Here is a 23,145-nt window from a genome sequence, read left to right on the forward strand (position 1 = left end):
AATTCCAAAAGATCCCCAATTAACAACCTAACATCACATGTAGAAGAACTGGAGGGACAGGAGCAAACCAAGCCTAAAGCTCTCAGAAGACAGGAAATAACCAGTATCAGACCTGAGGTGAAGGAAATTGAGACCAAAAAACCTATACAAAATGCCACATAACCACAGGCGTCTTGTCTTTGAGCTGATTCTATGAAATCCCCTTTCCCATAACATTAGATTTTAGTCTTAAGAGGAATCAGCCTATTCCTTCTGACCTCTTAGTGGCATTTTCATCTTAGAAAATATTCTGTTGCAAATATTTAGGCAGGAACCCTAGAAGGAAGTCTCAAATGCTTTTATTAAAATCTTGTGCAACTTGTTAATATGTAGAAGTCCTTAATATATTAATGGCTGAAGGAAGCAGATCCTGGGAATGTGTGCATTTTCTATGGTTAGCGTAGGGTCCAAGAATAAAAGGAGAGCACAGATCTCGTATTTTTAATTCCCTCTTTTTTTTGTGGATAACTCATTGCATTGAAAAACTGCAGCAGGGGTTATGCCGTTGCATTTAGATGACAGCATCTAATAGATAATCCAGGCATTCAAGTAGGGTACAAATGGATTTTTCGACTACATTTTAGAACAGCACTTAATTTATAATCTTATGTAATTGATTGTCATAGTTAAAGGAGCTTTCTGTCGTGAATGATCTTGTGAGATAAAGGACATTGCTGTCAAAATATTTTTAATATTTAAAGCAAATATTTCAGGTAAACGTCAAAGTGATTAGCTAATTATTCTTGTTGTATCCCAGCTATGCTATAATTAAATGATAAATAATTGGATTTTTTGATAAATGGGATGTAAGGAGATATGTGTGCTTTGTGATCATGAAGTATCAATATTTGCAGGCGTGAATTTTTTGGAGGACAAATCTGGCTCACTTATTGCAAAAATCTTTTTTACAAATTGGATGTGTATGGCTCTTCTGCTTTAATCACAGAATAAAAAATCATAATCTTATAAGAATCTTATATTCAAGCTATCTAATTATGGCCATCAGTATTCTTGGACATAGACCTTTCATAATAACCTTCCTCAAGCATGATTTTCATTATGATTTTTTTTTTTCTGCTCAAAAATCCAGAGAATTTCTTCTGCTGATCTTTGAGGTTTTGTGCCATCTCGTTTTGCTGACTTCCTCTTTATTGTCCTGTTTGATGCCTTAGCCACGCAGGCCTCCTGGTGCTTTAGCTTGGGCTGTTCTTGACACCCAGTGCCATTCTCCTTCCCCTTCACACTCTCCCATCTAAGCCAGATTATAACCTGTGTTCAGTTTCCAACTTCATGGCTTATCATTGCATGACTCTGAACAAATTGCTCAACTTCTCTGAGCCTTACTTTCCTTATCTATAAATTTGAAATAATATCCACATCACAGTCATTGTGATAATGAAAAAGAAAACACATATAAGTATTTGAACATAGTTTCTGCCAAATAGCAAATACTTAATCAGTGTTATCTGCTGTTATTACTATCATAACTCTGTTTTTATAGCTATTATGACAGTTCTGTTCTTCCTCAACTAGTTAAAAATTGACTTTCTATCAGAAGCCTTTCAGATTGGTCTTACATATCTATTTTTTTCCTCTTAGTACCTGGCTTCCCTTTGGACTTTGTTAATCTACCTATGTTGTTATATTTCTTTCATCATTCTTCAGTAAATAGCAACAAATACTTGGGCAGCTGTCATATGCCAAGTACTCTGCTATTATTATTATTATTTTTTTTTTTTTTTGAGACGGAGTTTCGCTCTTGTTACCCAGGCTGGAGCGCAATGGCACGATCTCGGCTCACCGCAACCTCTGCCTCCTGGGTTCAGGCAATTCTCCTGCCTCAGCCTCCTGAGTAGCTGGGACTACAGGCACCCGCCACCATGCCCAGCTAATTTTTTTGTATTTTTAGTAGAGACGGGGTTTCACCATGTTGACCAGGATGGGTTCCATCTCTTGACCTCGTGATCCACCCGCCTCGGCCTCCCAAAGTGCTGGGATTACAGGCTTGAGCCACTGCGCCCGGCCTTTGCTATTATTAAGGGATCCATTGGCGTATAGCAGAGGGATGCACTCTGTGTGTGTGTGTGTGTGTATGTGTGTGTGTGTGAGCATGCATGTATGTACATATGCTTTTAAGTGGAGCTGGGGAAAGAAAACCTGTTGGTTGAATAGAGCTATGACTTTTTCAGAATAAACTAGGCTTTCAGAGCAAAAACCCTTCTCTCCAGATGTCCATGCAAAAACTTAACATCTTTTAATCTGAGGAATTTTTTTTATGGTTCAAAACGTAGGAGTATTGTAGTTATCTCTGTTCTTGACACAGCTCTACATGTGCTTTCTTGGACTCCTGTGTCATTATCCAAATGCAGGGTAGAGACAGAAAGGCAAGTCCTCCTTGAAGAACGGAATCCTAACATGATTCCAGTTTACATCAGGGAGCAGGAGTGCTGTGGGAGGGAAATTCGGGGGCAGGGTGAGAGGAGAGGGCGAACATTCTGGTCAGCAGAAATAGTGTGATTGAAGGTGCTGAGACATGAAACAGTGCCAAGTACGACTGAGAAGTGTACAGAGGTGTTACCAGAGCACAATGTCAAAAGTTGGGCATTTCAGGAGATGAGGCAGGAGAGGCCATAGGAGTCAGCTGGATCAGACTTAGACACCTACGGCTTATCTATTTATGTCTCTCTATAAGGCACTTAGGGAGGTAGGTCTATATAAGCAATTTATAACAGGTAAATTCTGCATGTTGCTTCTAAACTTGGACTTGGGGCTTACAATATGGCATGTAATACATTTCTTCCAATTGCTGTTTTCATAAGAATGTGATGAAAACATTAGTTAAGGTAATATGTAGTTGATATTTAGCACTCTCATTTTAAATAACTTGAAGTGTTTAAAGGATGGAAATGTGAAGTGCCATTTGTGATTTCTGAGACGGGGGATGCTGTGTGGAGGTTGATAGTAGAGATGGCTTTGACAGGATGGAGATATCCAATAACAAGAGTCAAGAGGGTCACTACGAATGTGTGGCCTTGAACCTTTCAGTACCTTCTTCATATATTTTACGCAGTAGAAAGCCAAGTGCTTTCTATCCACAGCTTCAGTTTCCACAGTTATGTATATCATAATGTACATATACATTTTCATCAGTATTTGATTTGCTTTTCTTTGTTGGCATTGCAATTAAGTTTTGGTTTTCTTCCTCCTCCACTCCTTTGATTTGATATATCAATGCGTTATTCATAGCTTATGTAATATGTGATGTTAATATTTAACTCTAAAAAATCTTATGTTTTTACTTCAAACATATGTTTTCTAAGTTTGAGTGTTGTCCAGTGGCTTTTAACTCTGTCTTTTTGAAGTGTTTCCTCTTCCTTGGAAATTAAGCATTAGGACCCCAAACACCCTAACCACAAGACCTTAAAATTCCCAGAGAAGAATTAGGTGTGAAAGAAAAACTCTGTGACTTACTTGAACTGCAATTAGCCTGAAAGTGGAATGTGGGGGAGAGGTCTGCCAGGAGGCTAGGAAAACAGAGCAAAGCAGAATATCAGCATATTTCCAGCACTGTGCAGGGGAGATCATACCCTTATTGTGGGCTCCATGCTTACTAAAGAACTTTTTAATTATCACTTGTGGATTTGCCTAAAGAAGTTGCCTGTCTACTGGTTCAAACATACAGACTTCTTGGCCCTTGTATTTTTCTTTTTCTTTCTTTCTTTTTTTTTTCTTTTTGAGATGGAGTTTCGCTCTTGTTACCCAGGCTGGAGTGCAATGGCATGATCTCGACTCACCGCAACCTCCGCCTCCTGGGTTCAGGCAATTCTCCTCCCTCTGCCTCCTGAGTAGCTGCGATTACAGGCATGCGCCACCATGCCCAGCTAATTTTTTTTATTTTTAGTAGAGACGGGGTTTCACCATGTTGACCAGGATGGTCTCGATCTCTTGACCTCGTGATCCACCCACCTCGGCCTCCCAAAGTGCTGGGATTACAGGCGTGAGCCACCATGCCCGGCCCCTTTCTTTCTTTTTTTGAGACAGGGTCTTGCTCTGTTATCCAGGTTAGACTGTAGTGGTACAGTCATGGCTCACTGCAACCTCTGCTTCCTGGCTCAAGCGAGCCTCCAGCCTCAGCCTCCCGAGTAGCTAGGAACACAGATGCAAGCCACTGTACCTGACTCTTTTTTTTTTTTTGCATTTTTTGTGGAAATGGGGTTTTATCATGTTGCCCAGGCTGGTCTCAAACTCCTGAGCTCAGAGCGATCCATCCATCTCAGTCTCCCAAAGTGGTAGGATTACAGGCATGAGCCGCCACCCCTGGCCTATTTTGTCTTAATTTAAATGAGTTGCTTCAGCATTTTCGGTTATATACCAGCCTCTTAGGAGTTGTGCTTCTCAGGTGAACAGACAACTCAAGTGTCTGACCCAGCAGGGCTGAGGCTGTGTAACTCCTCCCAAATAATGTCCCTCTCCGAGGTCCTATCTGGGCTGCCAAGACCCCTATTTCTTAGATATCGCCATCTTCTCTAATGTTTTTAAAAATTTTTATGGAAATATATCAGACATACAGAGGAGTACACAAAGCATGTAAGTACAGCTCAATAAATGTCCTTACAGTGAATGCACTCAGACAAGCTGCCTCCAGATGAAGAAACGGGACAATACTGGCCCTCCAGAAGGGCACCATGTGCTCCCACCCAGTCACTATTACTCCTCACATGTAACCTCTACTCTGACTTTTGCCACCATAGACTAATTCTTTCCTGTTTAATGTTAATGCGCACCCGGTATTCTGAATGACCTAAAACATTAGGATCCCTCTGGGTGAGGGTGAGCCCTGGACACCCCAAGGAGGGTGTTACTGGTTCATTTGTGCCCCATCTACAAGAGTTATTTAGAAGTCCTAATCCCCTAGTACCTCAGATTGTGACCTTATTTGGAAATAGGGTAATGGCAGATGTAATTAGTTAAGATGAGGTCACATGATCAATATGATTAATATCCAGGTGAAGACAGAAACATAGGGAGAATGCTATGTGAAGATGGAGAGTTGGAGTGATGCTTCCACAAGCCAAGGAATGCCCAAGATTAGTGGCAAAACCAAAGCTAGGAAGAGGCAAGGAAAGATTCCTCCCTCCAGTTTTCAAAGGGAGCATGGCTCTGCTGACACCTTGATTTCAGACTTCAAGCCTCCAGAACTGTGAGACGGTAAATACCTGTTGTTTTAAGCTACCAAGTATGTGGCACTTGGTTTCAGCAGTCCGAGGGTGCTAATACAGAGGTTCTGCCATGGGACTGGTGCTGTCATCCCTCTTCTCTGCATACCAAGTACACTTGGCTCTTGGTCCTGAGGATGGCCCAACTGAGTAGTGGCTACACCCTGTCCAAGCTGCGAGTCTCTAAACTGACTCACAATCTGCCTCTCTTGCGTCTGGTGACTCCTTGTCTGTGATGTGCCCCAGTAGCAGCAGAAGGTTCATTGTCATTATATCAGTTTTTCTTCATTTCTTCATTATCATTATATTATTTTCTTCATTTCTTTACTAGCACTTTGAGATTGAGCCAGTTTGCTTCCTGACATGCTCTGGGTTGAGTTTTGTAGACCTGCCCTTCTGCACCTCACCTGGGCCTCTGTGAAGTGTCCTTATTCATCCCCCCAGACCCAGATTGGGGCCACACCTCTGTCCAGTTTTTCCCAGTTCTTCTGGCTCCAAAAACATCTTTGATAGAAAAAAAAAAATTAGCTTACTTTGTTCCCCCCCCCGCCTCCGAGACAGAGTTTCACTCTTGTTACCCAGGCTGGAGTACAATGGCGTGATCTTGGCTCACTGCAACCTCCGCCTCCTGGGTTCAGGCAATTCTCCTGCCTCAGCCTCCTGAGTAGCTGGGATTACAGGCACACTCCACCGTGCCCAGCTAATTTTTTGTATTTTTAGTAGAGACGGGGTTTCACCATGTTGACCAGGATGGTCTCGATCTCTTGACCACGTGATCCACCCGCCTTGGCCTCCCAAAGTGCTGGGATTACAGGCTTGAGCCACCATACCTGGCCAACTCACTTTGTTTTTTAAAAGAAAGCCTGATTTTCCAAAGAGTGTGGCATGTTGTAAATAAAAGCTGCATTTTCCTGAACTTTGGCATATACAAGATTCCTTCTTATTTGAGAAAATGAGCCCTCAGATTAAAAAGCAGCCCAACAATTAGACTTTGGTTAGCAATAGGGAACTATGCAGAACATGCTAGACATGGGATGTACCTTCCTCAGCAAAGGATTGGCTTTAAACTGCCTTGCAACTTATTTATTATTTTATTTTTTTGAGATGGAGTCTTGCTCTGTCACTCAGGCTGGAGTGCAATGGTGCAGTCTTGGCTCACTGCAACCTCTGCCTCCAGGGTTCAAATGATTCTCCTGCCTCAGCCTCCTGAGTAGCTGGTATTACAGGCACTTGCCACCACGGCTGGCTAATTTTTTGTATATTTACTAGATAGGGTTTCACCATGTTGGTCATGTTGATTTGGAGTTCCTGACCTCAGGTGATCCACCCGCCTTGGCCTCCCAAAGCTGGGATTACAGGCGTGAGCCACTGTACCCGTCACCTTACCTGTTTGTTGTTTTCAGCTGAGTTTCTGGTGTTAGGGGAATCACAAGGATGGTACTGTTGTGAAGTCCCCAGAGTGACTCTCTAGGCTCAGGCCAGTTCCTGTGTTCTCTGTTCATGCCCTTTTGCTTTGGGACCTAGGGTGTCTGCTGCTGGCATTTCTTTTAAATGCTCTTAGCACAGACTGTCCTTTGGTCTTTAATGTCCGCAGCCTAGAGTGGATGTACATTCTTCAACTGTCCCTTTCTTTTCTGCTCAGAAGCAGCAGAATGTTACTAGCAACTGTGGGAAAGTCTTCAAGACATTTTACAAAATCACAAACATAGGGGACTTTCAGAAGGTTAGGTAATCCTGGTTTTGGTTTCTGGCCTGTTGGACCTTCTTAATTCTCTTGCTAAGCCTGTTTCAGCTTCCAGCTCCTGTTGTTTATACTGGGAAGTATTTTGCCCTTTGAGGAGGGAGTTTTAGGCTAATTATATATTCTATATAATGGACATTTTATATAATTGAAAAAATATAAAACAGTACACTTTGTAGTTTAGAGGTCAAGGGCAGGGCAAGGGGTTATGTATATGTTATGTTTTATTGTCTATGTTTAAATGTATGATCATGTGGGCTTGCCTTTAGTACGTCTGTACTTTTTTGGCTCAGACAGTCCTTATATCCTGAGATTTCGTGGCATATAATAGATGGATAATAATTATCTGTGATAGATGGATGGTTGGATGGATAGATGGATGAGATAGGATGGATGGGTAGATGGATGGATGGATGGATGGATTGGTGGATGGATGGGTGGATGGATGGATGGATTGGTGGATAGATGGGTGGATGGATGGATGGATGGATTGGTGGATGGATGGATGGGTGGATGGATGGATGGATTGGTGGATGGACGGGTGGGTGGATGGATGGATAGATTGGTGGATGGATGAATGAGATGGAATGGAACGGAATGGATGGATATATGGATATGTGGATAGATGAACAAATGATAGGGCTGCTCCATCTGCTTGGCCAGTTTTCTCACTAAACTATTACATCACTGATAGGAATTTCAGTTGATTTCAGGGCTGCCTCCTGAGGCCTGGAAGGGTTTTCCTAAGCCCAGGAGGATTTCTTAAGCCTGAACCAGAGATCTAGAACTGAGAACTCCTTAGCTTGCCTATGGACTGTACTAAAATATTGTAGTAGTTTGTGAAAGTGTGGCCAGGCTGGCTCCATTCTAACCCTCAGTGTGCTGTGAGTGACGTTTTTCACTGGGAGCCTAGATTTTTTTTTTTTTAATTTACCTTCTTGGAGATTGTGTACACTTCTGTAGAAGAGACTTTTCTTCTCCCCTCTCCCCCAGAAGAGAAACTTCCTTCAAATGTCCTTTTGTATTTTCTAGACTGGGTTGTTTTATAACGTGAAGAATGTAGTCATCGGTAAATAGTTACCCATCTTTCGAAAGGTCTGTCTTTTAATGTTTTCTCAGATTCTTCTTTATAGAAAATAATGTTAACAGTATAAGAATTCCACAGATGAGTCTTCACATTTTTTTCAGTGAAAACAAAATTATTTTATTTTTAAAAATTGTGCAATATTCATTTAATTTTTATTATTACATATTATACATACATATTTTTGGGACACATGTCATAATTTGATACATTCTTGTAATCACAGCAGGGTAATTAGGATTTTGGAGTCTTCACATGTCTATATACTAGGTTTCAGTTTACACTTGTTACAATGTCTTTGAGGTATCATTTGCCATTCACATAAATAGATCACACCATTTATAGGTCACGCCATTTTTACAGTCACATCATTTATCAGTCTAACCACTTCCAGGTTAAAGACCAGGCTCATTCATGCTCTGATTGTCGCCTTTATCAAGTATTGTCTCTGGTACATACATAGTAGGCGCTTCACAGTCCTTTGGTTCTAAAAACAATGTGGTAACCTTTCTGTAAGGTTGTGCCTTGGATTATCTTCTGGCCAGAACACAGAACAAAGCATTCCAGAGAAACCTTGATTTGTTTATCTGCTTTCTCAATGTGCTGATTTTTTCAGCCCCGTCAATGTGGTTATCAGGAAGAGAGAGTGGTTGTAAGAAGACTATTTTCTGCATCTATTTTCTTGTCAAGATGTTTTGTTTTCAACAGTGTTATTGTAGATTCACATAAACTAGAAATTATTTTCTGTTTTGTTTCTCTTTTCAGAGATTCATAGTGTTTTAAATATCTAGGTATCTTCAGAAGACTTGAACTACCAAAAGTTTATGTTTCAGAAAAAAAATTCTATTTAGCAATGAAATGACAATTCCAAAGTATTTCTAGCAATCTGTAGGATTCACTAACTTAGTAAACTGTTTTTACCAGATTGGCAAAAAGTGATTTGGCTCCAAAATGACATTTAGATAAGTCTCTGAAAACAACCTAAATGCCTCCTCCAAGGAATGCATATATTTGTGATATATTTGGTTGATAAAATACAGCATTTAAAAAGAATGATCCAGATCTTCAGGCACCATATGGATAGACCTAAAAATTAAAAGTACAGAGTGATAAACACAACTGTCAGAATATTATGTATTTACTATTCAGATGTCAACCACTTAATATCATATATCCCATATGTTTATGAATATGTGTGTGTGGGTATGTGTGTTTGTATGTGTGTAAATATAAAAAGGGGACTGTGTATCAGATTCATGATACTGGGAGGAGAGGAATGGGGGTAGGGAAGGAAACATAAATCTAGTTTAAAAATAGCTCTGAGAAGAGATGGTTATTTTTGTTAATGAGCTCATGGGCATTTATTTATTAAATTAACATTTGGACCTCTATTAATGTTTTTGTAATAAATATGCATACTATTTCCTAATGAAATAAATGAAGTGGAGGAGCCATACATTTATTGTGATTCTGGGAATGAGACTGAGGCTATTGTTTAGTATACCTAATATTTTGTGATGTCATTCTGTGAAAAATGAAAATTAACAGAACTTTGAACATGAGGCAAGCTTCAAGTTGACCTCACTCTTGGGAAGCTGTCGTAGCTGACGGGTTGGGAATGAGGACCCTGGCGGTAAACTGCTTAAGGCCAAACCAGCCTTGATACCTTTTAGCTGAAGACCTTGGGCAAGTCACTTAACTTCTCTAGGTCTCAGTTTCCTTTTCCATAAACTCAGAATAATCGTGCACATGTCCATCTCAGTGCTATGATGGGGATTATATGAGTTTGTGCCTGTGAAACCTGGAATGTAGTAAGTGTGCAAAAAAGATTAGCTGTATTTTCTTATTTATTTATTTAGAGACGGAGTCTTGCTCTGTTGCCCAGGCTGGAGTGCAGTGGTGTAATCTTGGCTCACTGCAACCTCTGCCTCTAGGTTCAAGCAATTCTCATGTCTCAGCCTCCCGTGTAGCTGGGATTATAGGCACCTGCCACCATGCCTGGCTAATTTTATACATACATATATATATATATATAATTTTTTTTTTTTTTTTTAAGACGGAGTTTCGCTCTTGTTACCCAGGCTGGAGTGCAATGGCGCGATCTCGGCTCACTGCAACCTCCACCTTCTGGGTTTAGGCAATTCTGCCTCAGCCTCCTGAGTAGCTGGGATTACAGGCAGGTGCCACCATGCCCAGCTAGTTTTTTTGTATTTTTAGTAGAGATGGGGTTTCACCATGTTGACCAGGATGGTCTTGATCTCTTGACCTTGTGATCCACCCGCCTTGGCCTCCCAAAGTGCTGGGATTACAGGCGTGAGCCACCGCGCCCGGCCCCAATTTCTGCCTTTCTTGATGAAAGTTTTTCTTCACTGCTGTGTCTCCAAAGTCTAAAACAGTGTCTGGCACAGAGTAGGCAGTGAACATTTTTGATTGAATAAATCAACAGAGTTACCTTAGAACAGGAAACACTCAGAGTTAAATTTAGCAAATGATTTTGAAATTCACTTTGCCTTAAGGATCAACCCACTGGTTTTAGGAAGTAAATCTAGGATTGTTTGATTTTATAAAAAAAAAAAATCTACCATATATATTGGTTTATTTGTAATAATAAATTTTAAGTTGTCCCAAATTAAGATTCACCTTATATTTGTAACGTGACTCTAGGAAGTCATCTGATTGATAGTGGTATATGCGTTGTCACATTTTCATTTGCTGTGAAAAGCGGGACAGTTGCAACATGGCAATTTTAAAGGTTTGGTATATGCTCATCTGATAAGCTAATTCCTTTCTTTCTTTTAAAAATAGCAGAAAAGGAGAAAAAAATCAGATTGGAGATGATACTTCCTAAGGGCCAGAATAATCCAGGCTTATTCAGAATAAATTGGCATAAAACAGAACTTTTAAATATCAGGTGAAATGTTATTTTTAACTTTTAAGCAAACTAACCAGTAAATTCTTTGGAAGGGGGCCTTTCAGGATCAGGAAAGACAGGAAACTGGTGGCTCCTTTGTGGCAGTTTTATTTACTCTGGGAGAGAAACCTAAGAATGCTTTCAAGTGTAAGGAAGAGCTGTGTATTCAGATATCAGCATGCTTCTCCAAGAAAGACATCAGAGAGTTTTGAACTGATTGAAAGCTCAAATCTATTAGATTAGTTGAGGAGCAGAGCAAAATATGACCAAGCAATAAACAAGGACTTTAAAATCTTTTAGGGAATTCTGTATAGGGGTCGGGAGGTGAAATTCCAGGGCTAGGAATATAATGTAAAGCCCTACCATGAAAAAGAAAACTGCAAATTGTGGCCTTAAGGAACTTTCTCTGCCCGCCTCAGAGACACATGATTTTATTTTTTTTAATAGAAATTTCTGGAAAAATTACTTCAGAGCCATGTTTTCTTGCAACCTACTGAATAGTACACTGAAGTACTGGTAGTATACTGAAATCACAAATTCATTCATCAGAGCACATTTACTTAGTTTTAAGTACTTTCCAACCTCACAATAAGATCACCATTCTTCTAGGGAAGTGAAACATCTCTTCTTTAGTATTGTACAGAATTAATTACTGGTTGGGGTATGACCTTGGGGTATAGGATGCAACATGTTTTCGGAAATTTGAATGTGCGGACTCATAAAACTCTGCTAATAACCACTTAATCTGTTTATTAATTATCTGCCTAAAAATCAGGGCTGGAGAAGACTTTTGAAATAATGTAGTTAGAAGACTGTACAATGACCATACCTTTGGTAACCTGGTTTAAGTAACATTTTAATGTTCTTGTTCACCCTACATTCTTGCTACTCAAGGCAGGGCTACAGACTAGCAGCACTGTTTTTTTTGTTTTTTTTTTTGACATCATTTGGGAGCTCAAGGCAGGGCTACAGACTAGCAGCACTGTTTTTTTTGTTTTTTTTTGACATCATTTGGGAGCTTGCTGGAAATGCAGATAACCAGGTCCTGCCCTAGACCTGCTGTATCAGAATCAGCACCGTAACAGGATGCTCAGCTGATGCCAGTGGCTATTAGAGTTTGTTAAGCACTGCTCTGCACATCCCTGCCAAATGGACTTTAGGACGTGCTAGTAATGAGTAACCCACTTTCCAAGAGTGCAACCTATATTAGGCATTCCAAATATTAGCAAAGTCCTCCTAGTACTGAGCTCAAACCTAACTCCTTCAATTTTGCATTCACTGGCCTTGGCATAACTGTTTAGTGGCCATCAGAACCAGCAAAATCCTCTTCTTCAGTAAGGACCTTCAAACTGTGACTGGGCGCTCTTGTTTCTTTCTTTGATTTAAGCTTCCCCAGGTGTAACTAAATCCTCCTCCCCCCGCCTCCCCCCCCAATCCCCACCCCTGCCCCTGCTGTTCCAGGTATGACAGTGCTTGAGGTTTCTGTACCATTTTATTCAGACTAAATAATAATCTTTTAATTTTTTTTTTTGAGACAGAGTCCTGTCACCCAATCTGAAGTGCAGTGATACAATCTTAGCTCACTGGAACCTCTGCCTCCCAAGCTGTGGGTATTACAGGTGCCCACCACTACACCTGGCTAAGTTTTGTATTTTTGGTAGAGATGGGGTTTTGCCATGTTGGTCAGGCTGGTCTACAACTCCTGACCTCAGGTGATCCTCCTGCCTTTGCCTTCCAAAGTGCTGGGATTACAGGCGTGAGCCACTGCACCCAGCCCAGACTAAATAATCTTAAAGGACCCTTCTAACTTTAAAATTGTGATGGAGTCCTTATACTAGTTAGTAATAAGTGACAGCGGATAGAAGATGATAGAAACTCGTAAACTGTTTAACCATTGTGGTAGACAGTGTGGCGATTCCTCAAGGACCTAGAAATAGAAATTCCATTTGACCCAGCAATCCCATTACTGGGTATATATCCAAAGGATTATAAATTGTTCTATTATAAAGACACATGCACACGAATGTTCATTGTAGCACTGTTTACAATAGCAAAGACCTGGAACCAACTCAAATGCCCATCAATGATAGACTGGACAGGGAAAATGTGGCACATATACACCATGGAATACTATGCAGCCATCAAAAACGATGAGTTTGTGTCCTTTGTAGGGACATGGATGAACCTGGAAATCATCATTCTCAGCAAACTGACACAAGAACAGAAAATAAAAAACCACATGTTCTTACTCATAGGTGGGTGTTGAATGAACAATGAGAACACGTGGACACAGGGAGGGGGAGCATCATACACTGAGGTCTGTCAGGGGGAACTAGGGGAGGGACACCGGGAGGTGGGGAGTTGGGGAGAGATAGCATGGGGAGAAATGCCAGATGTAGGTGAAGGGAGGAAGGCAGCAAATTATGCTGCCATGTGTGTACCTATGCAACCATCTTGCATGTTCTTCACATGTACCCCAAAACCTAAAATGCAATAAAAAAGCAAAAAGAAACAAAAAAGCTTAAAAAAAAAAAAAACTCAGGAACTATACTTTCTATACATTTAAGGAGAGAATAACCCTGAGGCACAAATACACCATGATCCATAATTTCTTTCTCTTTTTTTTTTTTTGAGACGGAGTTTTGCTCTTGTTACCCAGGCTGGAGTGCAATGGCGCGATCTCGGCTCACCGCAACCTCCACCTCCTGGGTTCAGGCAATTCTCCTGCCTCAGCCTCCTGAGTAGCTGGGATTACAGGCACGCGCCACCATGCCCAGCTAATTTTTTGTATTTTTAGTAGAGACGGGGTTTCACCATGTTGACCAGGATGGTCTCGATCTCTAGACCTCGTGATCCACCCGCCTTGGCCTCCCAAAGTGCTGGGATTACAGGCGTGAGCCACCACGCCAGGCCCGATCCATAATTTCTTTAGTTTCAAAGTTCTGTCACATGGTGAAGAATTCTCTAATAGTAGGTAATAAACAGTATTCCTTTGCTTTTCTGATTTCTAAATGGGTTCATTACTTAGCTCTTTGAAAGACAAATGTATTTAGTGTCATTAATAAGTTTTTGGAAGCTACAACCTTAAATAAAACATTTTTATTCAATGTCATTTTATTGTTGATGGAAAAATTGGTTTTGGTATACTTTGCTTTGCTTAAGGTCATAGTTTCCGAGAACTCATGAAGAATAGGTGAGGATTTACTGTAAAGTGTTACATACACATACATCCAACACAGAGAAATAATCTTCATGTAGTCAACTTTTAAAAAGTTTCTTTGGCAAAATCTGTTTTTTATGTTACTATATGATTTTCATAATAACCAAGCACAATTATTTCCTGTTGAAAGACATTAGAGTTCATAAATGGCCTCTGAAATAAAATATTCACTATTTCAAAGTATTTGTTTTCTAAGAATTTTTAAAAATAGATATTTTCTATTAACAGAGAGCATGGTGGCTGAAAACCCCACCTCCATCCTCTTAAGGTCCCAACTGGGCCCAAGAATTAAATTGACGTAAGATAGATTAACAGGAGAAAAGCATACAGATTTATTTTACAAGTTTTATGTGGCATGGGTGCCCTCATAAAGAAGATGCAAAGAAGAAGAGCTAGTAACAGGCATGACTCATTTTATAGCATTTCATAAATATTGTGCTTTTCACAGATTGAAGGTTTGTGGCCACCCTTTGTCCAACAAGCCTATTGGTACCATTTTTCCAACAATATGTGCTCACTTCTTGCCATTGTGTTACATCTTGGTAATCTTAACATTTCAGATTTTTTCATTATTATATCTGTTATGGTGATCTGTGATCACTGATCTTTGGTGTTATTATTGTAATGATTTTGGGACACCACAAACTACGCCCCTGTAAGACAGCCAACTTAATCTATACATGTTTATGTGTTCTTTTTTCTTGTCTTTCTTTCTCCCCTTGGGCTTCTGTATTCCCTGACACACAACAGTATGAAATTAGGCCAATTGATAATCCTCCAACAGCTCTAAGTGTTCACGTGAAAGGACGAGTTGCACATCTCTTAATTTAAATCAAAAGCTAGAAATGATTAAGCTTAGTAAGGAAAGCATGTTGAAAGCCATACAGACCAGAAACTCTGTCTCTTGAGATAGTTAACCAAGTTGTGAATAGATAGGAAAAGTTATTGAAGGAAATTACAAGTGCTACTCCTGTGAACGCAAAAATGATAAGAAAGTGAAAGCCTTATTGCTGATACAGAGAGAGTATTAGTGGTCTAAACAGAAGATCAAACAAGCCACAAAGTTTTCTTAAGCCAAAACCTAATCCCCGGCAAGGCTCTGACTCTTTTTCATGGAGACTAAGGGAAGATACAGAAGAAAAGTTGGAAGTCATGAGGTTTAAGGAAAGAAACTGTCTCCAGGGTGAAACTGCAAGTGTTGAAGAAGAGGCTACAGCAGGTTATCCAAATCTAGCAAAGATAATTGATGAAGGTGGCCACACTGAACGATAGATTTTCATTGCAGACAAAACAGTCTTCCAGTGGAAGAAGATGCCTTCTAGGACTTTTATAGCTAGAGAAGAGAAGTCAGTGCCTGGCTTCAAAGCTTCAAAGGGCTGTCCGACCCTCTAGTTAGGGGCTAATGCAGCTGGTGGCTTTTAAGTTGAAGCCAGTGCTCATTTACCATGCTGAAAATTTTACATCCCTTAAAAATTATGCTAAATTAGCCAAGTGCAGTGGCTCACACCTGTCATGACAGCACTTTGGGAGGCCAAGGCAGGAGGATCACTTGAGCACAGGAGTTCAAGACCAGCCTGGGCAACATAGGGAGATGCCATGTTTAAATAGTAATTATCCTAAATCTACTCTGCCTGTGTGCTATAAAAGAACGGCATGGTTTACTGAATACTTTAAGCCCATTATTGAGACCTGCTTAGAAAAAAAAGATTGTTTTCAGTTCTGCAGTGTGCCTAGTTACCCAAGAGCCCTGATGGTGTTGTATGAGGAGTTTAATGTTTTCATGCCCGCTAAAACATCTATTCTGCAGTCTATGAATCAAGGAATAATTTCACCATTCAAGTCTTATTAAGAAATATAGTTTGTAAAGCTATAGGTGCCATAGATTGTGACTCCTCTGATGGATGTGGGTAAAATAAATTCAAAACCTGGAAATAATTCACCATTGTATACAGTATTGAGAACATTGTGATTCATGGGAGGTCAAAATAATCCACTTTTAACAGCAGTTTGGAAAAAGTTGATTACAACTCTCATGGATGACTTTGAAGGGTTCCAGACTGTAGTGGATGAGGAAACTGTGGATGTGGTAGAAATAGCAAGAGAACTAGAATTAGCAGTGGAGCCTGAAGAAGTGACTGAATTGTTACAACCTCATGATAAAACTTTAATGAATGGGAATTGCTTCTTATGCAGGAGCAAAGAAAGTGATTCCTTGAGATTGAATTGACTCCTAGTGAGAATGCTGTGAATATTGTTGAAATGACAACAAAGGGTTAGGAATATTAGATAAACCTAGCTGATAGAACAGCTGATAGTGGCAGGGTTTGAGAGGATTGACTGTAATTTTGAAAGAGATTCTACCATGGGTAAAATGCTATCAAAGAGCATTGCCTGCTATAGAGAAATCTTTTGTGAAGGGAAGTGTCAGTTGATACAGCAAAGGTCTTATTTTATTTTAAGACACTGTCACAGCCACCGCAACCTTTAGCAACCACCAACCTGGTAAGTTAGCAGCCATAAGCAATGAGGCAAGATCATCCTAGCAAAAAGATTACAGCTCAGTAAAGGCTTATATGATTGATCATTAGCATTTTTAGCAGTAAAATATTTTAAAATGAAGATATGCACATTGTTTTTTAGACATAATGCTATTGCACACTTAATAGTGTTGTATAAACATGACTTTTATATGCATTGGAAAACTGAAAAGTCTGTGACTTGCATTATTGCCGTGGTCTGGAACTGAACACCCACTATCTCTTAGGTGTGTCTGAACTTAACATACTGGATTGAACAAAGCATAATAAACTGTGAAAATGCAACTAAATTGTGTCAGGAGGCTTAAAAGAGTTATTTTAACAAGGTCTGTCTTAACATCTTCTCTTTGAAGATAAGGATGTTGCCTTTCTTCCTAGTATAGGGAGGGTATCTTCCATCTGGGAATTTGATTTTCGGCTTTTAAGAAATAGCACGAGGGTTAATGAGATATTCGTATACCTGCTATTTTTCAAGTGCCTTTAACTTAAATACACAAAATACTAGAATACTAATAACATAATAATGGGCTTAAAAAGCTTAATAAACCATGCTGTTCTTTTACAGCACACAGGCAGAGTAGATTTAGCATAATTGTTTAACTTCAAGAGCACGCATTTGTGTGTGTGTGTGTGTGTTAGTCTTGTGTAAGAAAAGCTGTAGCAAGAGAGGTTTGGGTTTTTTTTCAATTTTTTTTTTTTTTTTTAGAAAGTAGCCCATGGCACATTTTAAAACTGGTTTGTTCTAATAATTTACCCACACTTCTTTTTCCCTCACTTTCTTCTAGATGTTTTTATTTTTCTTGACCTCCTCCTTTCTCATCTGTCCCTCTCTCCCTTCCTCTTCTAATGATTTTCAGAAAAATAGCTCCTTCTCTCACCTTACCTCTGCATTTCAAAATAAAGCTGTGTGGATGTGTGGAGAGAAGCTGGAAAATAAGACAGATGGTTCTTTCATTACCAGGTTACTTGGGATTAATTGAGCTGGATATGTTATTATTTTTAAGGAGGCTGAGCTGGGTCCTTTGGAAAGCCAGTTCTGAACGGCTGGCAGTAATGTAACACGGACTGTTGGATTTTTTGTTTTGTTGTTGTGTTTGGTAATTTCATCATCCTGTAAAGCATTTTTTAGGAGATCAGAAGTGAGTTTAGTAAGATAGTGTTTTCATTAAATTTTAAAAATGACTTTTTACATTTTTCTGGGTCAGTTGAGCCATTCTTACAAACATACTGTCTTTGTGTTTTATTTCAGCATTTGCAAGTGAGGAAGCGGCCCCACCCTGGGTCTTAGATAATTTCTAACAGAGAGGCCCCAGCAATTCAGCAGGCAGCGTCCTCAGTCTTTGGCAGCCTGGTTCCTCTTTAGCACATTCTCCACTTCTGCTAACAGAGTCTTTGGGAAACAGTTTCCTAAAAGTGCAGGTAAGCAAAGGCAATACCACCATTGTCTCATATCCTTAAATGTCAGCTTGAGCGGTTGTAATGTTCTGATACAATGTTTCTATCTTTGTGGGTGATGTTAAAATCCCCTCTTCTATGAATACCCGTCCCTGCTATTTTCTCTTACTAGTTTTGCAGGCCAGAGGCCTATAAAACTGCTAATAAACCCATGACCCTTCAGCATATCTCATGGTTGAGCTATGGGTGTCTTAAATATTATTTTTAGTCTCAATTAAATGGGCCTTCTTTGGGACTCTTCTTAGCCAATACGTAAGTGAGAAGAAGACTCTTAAATTAAAATTAGAACATTACATGCATCTCAAATATTGTAGAAATTCTGCTGTTAACCAGCTTTATCACCTTCGGTAAGAGGCTTTTCCTCTTTGGGCCTTGTTTTCTCAATAGAATTAGTTTCAGCTCTGTCTTTAAGTGAAACAATGAATGATAGTTTCATTAAAGTGTATTGTAATCTTTTAGGCTTATTGTTTTTTTACTATTTCAGAACCCCATGCACAAATTTCAGACATGAATATATAACTTTATTCTGAAAAAAGATGTAGGGCTCAAATGTCTGCCAGGAATGAGCTACATGTTTTCCCCCTGAATCTATGCAGGCACTCAGTGATTTATTAAGGTTCACCAGAGAATGATTATCCTACTAGAAAATTTGTGTGGAGATCTTTTTGGGAAAGACTTACTGACTGAGAACATTATGCTTTAGTAGTGCTGGCCAATATGGACACTCAGAATGGTCTTGTGATTTAGTGCTAGGGAATCTCTTCAGCTCTTGCTTGTTCCCACTGAGATTGCTCATGTGGGATTCGAAGCCTTTCCCCAGCATAGTCCTGAGCCACTAGACTTGCAGGCTCTTGAGGACTTGAATCAAGGCAGAAGGTAGGACTGGGTCCTCAGGTTTTATCGCCAGCAACATCTTAATTTAATAGAATCTGGACTGTAATCATCTTGGTTATGTATTTGTAAAGCTGTTTTTCCTGTCAGTCTTTACAGTTTCTGGCATCAAAAAGATGGAAGTAATTTGAGAGTCCTTATGATGCTCCTGGATTCTAGCGTGTGCCTGGGTTCAAATCCTACCTCTGTCACTTACTACTTGGGTATCCCGGGGGGAACTTACAACTTCTGTGTGCTTTACCTGTAAGATGGGAATGATGATAAAGCATTTCCTAAAGGGTGGTTTAGAAGATTGAAATAGGTCTGTGTCTAAAGCATTTAGAACAGTTCTGTCACGTAAGTGTTTAGTCAGTTTTAACTTTTTACTGCTACCCCTTGCACAATGTTTATTCTTCTGTTCTCATTCTCTGGGATAGGGCAACACAAATTCCGGTCTTTATCTTTACCTTGTTAGACATTTCTTGATTCATCATGGTATTTGCTTCTACACCTAGGGCACAATATCTGAATCCTTCTCAACATTATAATGGATCCAAATGAGAATGGAAGAGGAAACCTATTTGCCAACTCAGATTATTTGTAGAGTTCTTGATTTTATTTTGTTTTGCTTCAAAACAAATTTGAAATGCTGTTTACAAATCTGAGTTTTTGTTTGTTTTTATTAAATTTCAGAACAGTTTTATTATGAAAGGCATAAAAGAGATATGGTTTCTATAGCCAGAAATAGGGTCTAATTCTAAGATGAATTTTGCCAATGAATTACTATTAGTTTAAATGCCATTCACTTTATATTCAAAAGTAGACGAATAAAGCTTCCTGTCACAGATACGTTAAGATGTTAAAATGATTGTGTAGCAATAATAGCATAGTCATGAAAACTTAATTTTTTGAGGTTATTATTAGCTCAAAGTCATGAGTTCTTAGGATCTCTACCAGGACATTAGAAAGCTACTTGTTAGTGAGAGCTTGGTGTATGGGAAGCTAGTAGTTTACAAATTTTTTTTTTTTTTTGAGATGGAGTCTTGCTTCTTCTCACAGGCTGGAGTACAACGGTGCGATCTTAGCTCACTGCAACTTCCGCCTCCCAGGTTCAAGCTATTCTCCTGCCTCAGCCTCCCAAGTAGCTGGTACTACAGACGCGTGCCACCACACTCGGCTAATTTTTGTATTTTTGGTAGAAACGGGGTTCCACCCTGTTGGCCAGGCTGTTCTCGAACTCCTGACCTCAAGTGATCACCTGCTTCGGCCTCTCAAAGTGCTGGGATTACAGGTGTGAGTCACCATTCTTGGCCGTACTTCACTAATTTAAAAAGAACAATTAAAACAAGATTATGAGAGTCTTTACCATGGGCCAGATACTTACCTAAGTATTTTATATTTGATACTTGTAATAGCTCTATTAGGCAGTATTATTATTCTTATTTTACAGCCAAGGAACTTGAATTATAAGAAGATTAAGCAAATTCCCAGAGTGATACAGCTTATCAGAGGAAGAGCTTTAGAGACTCAAACTCAGAGGGTCTGATTACCAAGCGAACAATCTTAACACTCAATTATGCTACCACCTACAAAGAATAAATTGCCAATGAATTACTAAGACCAAGTCATGGAAGTCTAAAATACCAGGCAAAGTGACAAGGTGAGAGCTGCACTTTGAGGATTTTATGCCACGTACAGCATGTGGGCTGGTTTAAAAGGAGGAAAGATTAGAGATCATTGCCAGTAGCTAAGGTGAGAAGTGATGAGAACATGGGTTTAGGAAACAGGATGAGGATAACAGCTTGAGAACACCTGTATTTAGGTGGGCAGAGGAGAAAGACGAAATCTAGAAACACAGGCAGAGAAGTAGAGGGAGGCCTGGGTAGTGCCACCCAAGGGCAAATTCTGAAACTGAAAACTGTAGAGATCAGAGAGGATTGGAACAAAAACAGACAAATGGGTTTGGAGATAATAATTTATTTATTCCTTTATTGACTTATTTACTCATCAAATAAATAAATATTGTGCACCCATAGTAAGACAGGAGTTGTGCTGGAGGGGAACCCATGTAAAAGGTTCTCCTTTATTACCACCTCTGCTGCTTAGCAAGATAGCCTTTGACAGGTTGTTGTTTTTTTTAAACTTTTTGAGATCCTGGCTGGCTCTTCTGTAATATTGCAAGTCCTGACTGAGTCTAAGTGGCCCCAACTCTTGTGGTCTTCTCAGCTGTAAGATCTGTAATTCTTGGGTTCAAGTTGTGAATTGCAGTAACTGGAACTATTGTAAATGTATGGGCAGTGATTCAGTTGGCACTTAGGTGAATCAGAAGGAGATGCAAAATGAGGTGTGTGTCCTATAGGTATAATATGAATGGAGGAATCCTACATATTTTCTCTCAAAAATACCAGAAATATACTGACACTAATAATAGATGGAAGGATAAGACTGAAACTAATAGAGGAAGGACAGTGTCCAGGAAATTTACAAAAACAACAAAACAAAACAAAAACCACAAACATTCCCTAGAATGATGTGGGAAATTTTTCTCAAGGCTACTTATTTTCTTTTCTTTCTTTCTTTTTTTTTTTTTTTGAGACGGAGTTTTGCTCTTGTTACCCAGGCTGGAGTGCAATGGCGCGATCTTGGCTCACCACAACCTCCACCTCCTGGGTTCAAGCAATTCTCCTGCCTCAGCCTCCCAAGTTGCAGGGACTACAGGCACACACCACCATGCCCAGCTAATTTTTGTATTTTTAATAGAGATGGGGTTTCACCATGTTGACCAGGATGGTCTTGATCTCTTGACCTTGTGATCCACCCACCTTGACCTCCCAAAGCGCTGGGATTATAGGTGTGAGCCACCGCGCCTGGCCAAAGCTACTTATTTTCAAAGGGAATCTGACTAGTTTCTTCAGAGAAACTTCTGTTGATTGAAACTGTTAAAAGGTCACACTATAAAGACTTAAAAGATGTAGCATAAAACTTAGAGTGAGCTTCCAGTTCCCCTCAGATGCTGTTTTCCGTGAAGCCCTGATCTTCTTGGTTGGATACAATTCCTTTTTTCTCTGACCTTCTCCAGCAGTGCTTCTGAAACACGCAGATCACCTGGGGGTTTGCCAAAATCCACTTGAGTTAGTGGATCAAAGGTTGGAGCTGAGATTTTGCAGTTCTGCCGACTTCCCAGGTGATGCCAGTCCTGCTGGTCCATGGACCACACTTTGAATAGCAGAGGTGTAAAATAGTTTGCTTTACTTCTCGTAGCAGATAATGGAGATAATTTTGAAACAGCATAATAGCTCCTTCACTAGGCCGTGAGTTCTGTTCTCCATATCCTAAAGTTGAGTACGTACATGTTATGAAATGCTTGATATTAATAGATCAAGAGATTCTTCCATGCCGGTCAGTGATTCATACTATTCAATAGCATTAATAATTTGAATTGATATAGGTAGGGCTTTTTTAAAACTGAGATTGACACCAGCGTGCAATATAACTGAGATAGGTCCCAGAATGCAAGATAAACTTTTTACGTAAAGGTAAACATATTTATTACATTGCCCATGAAAACATATATCCACCCAAGAAGTTGTACTTGAATGTTTAATGCAGCTTTATTTACAATAACCAAAAATTGCAAAGAAACCAAATGTGTATTGCCAAGTAAACTGATAAATAAATTGTGGTATGACCATGTAATAGGTTACTATTTAGCAGTAAAAAAGGAATGAACTCCTGGTACAAGCAACAACTTGAGCATTTTTCAAAAAAAGTATGATGTTAATTGAAAGAAGTCAGCAATAAAATATATATGATTCCATTTATATGAAATTTTAGAAAAGCAAAACTACAGTGATAGCAGATCAAGTTGCTAGGGGCCAGGAAGTGGGAGGAAGGAAGTGCCTACAGACAGGAACAAAGGAACTTTTGGAGTTGATGACAGTGTTTCGAATCATGACTTCAGTGGTGGTTACTTTTTTTTTTTTGAGACAGAGTTTTGCTCTGTTGGCCAGGCTGGAGTGCAGTGGCACCATCTTGGCTCACTGCAACCTCTGTCTCCTGGGCTCCAGCAGTT

General features: G+C 39.7%; 1 protein-coding gene across 45 annotated transcripts in view; it reads left to right on the forward strand.

Annotated features, from left to right (window-relative positions):
- ST3GAL6 (ST3 beta-galactoside alpha-2,3-sialyltransferase 6) overlaps positions 1–23,145 on the forward strand; it is a 63,026-nt gene that overhangs the window by 6,195 nt on the left and 33,686 nt on the right. For 24 of the 45 annotated variants that reach the window (XM_054246082.2, XM_078352165.1, XM_078352189.1 and 21 more), the window contains 2 exons: positions 17,998–18,167; positions 20,524–20,733. The exons of 2 other annotated variants lie outside the window; for them this stretch is intronic. The gene's annotated coding sequence lies outside the window, so the exon portion shown is untranslated. The remainder of the gene's footprint in view (positions 1–17,997; positions 18,168–20,523; positions 20,734–23,145) is intronic. 19 more of the 45 variants (XM_078352205.1, XM_078352195.1, XM_078352167.1 and 16 more) reach the window with 1 other exon arrangement.

Source organism: Callithrix jacchus, chromosome 15 (genome assembly GCF_049354715.1).
Source record: "Callithrix jacchus isolate 240 chromosome 15, calJac240_pri, whole genome shotgun sequence".
NCBI lineage: Eukaryota > Metazoa > Chordata > Mammalia > Primates > Cebidae > Callithrix > Callithrix jacchus.